The 254-nt window shown below is 65.7% G+C and overlaps 1 pseudogene; it reads right to left on the reverse strand.

Moving 5' to 3' along the window:
- Positions 1-13: 13 nt before the first annotated feature.
- On the reverse strand, positions 14-248 carry LOC102242675 (annotated as a pseudogene).
- Between the last annotated feature and the right edge of the window lie 6 nt (positions 249-254).

The raw sequence follows: 254 nt of genomic DNA on the forward strand, positions 1-254 counted from the left end.
GTCCCCGTGGGGCCCGCGCCCCTCCCCCCGCCGAGCTCGAGCACTTACTCCGGGGGGTAGAGCCGCAGCTCCTCGATTTCTCCTAGGAAGGAAAAAAGCGTCCGCATCTGCTCGCTGGTCACCGCCGACGACAGGTTCGTCACCTGAATCACTGTCGTAGGGCTGAGGCCGAAGCCTAAGCCCAAACCGAAGCCGCCGCCGCTGTTCATCCCGCTCCCACGGCTGCTCCCTTCAGTTCCCCAACGTCTGCGACG

This window comes from Myotis brandtii, unplaced genomic scaffold (genome assembly GCF_000412655.1).
Source record: "Myotis brandtii unplaced genomic scaffold, ASM41265v1 C39959738, whole genome shotgun sequence".
Classification (NCBI taxonomy): domain Eukaryota; kingdom Metazoa; phylum Chordata; class Mammalia; order Chiroptera; family Vespertilionidae; genus Myotis; species Myotis brandtii.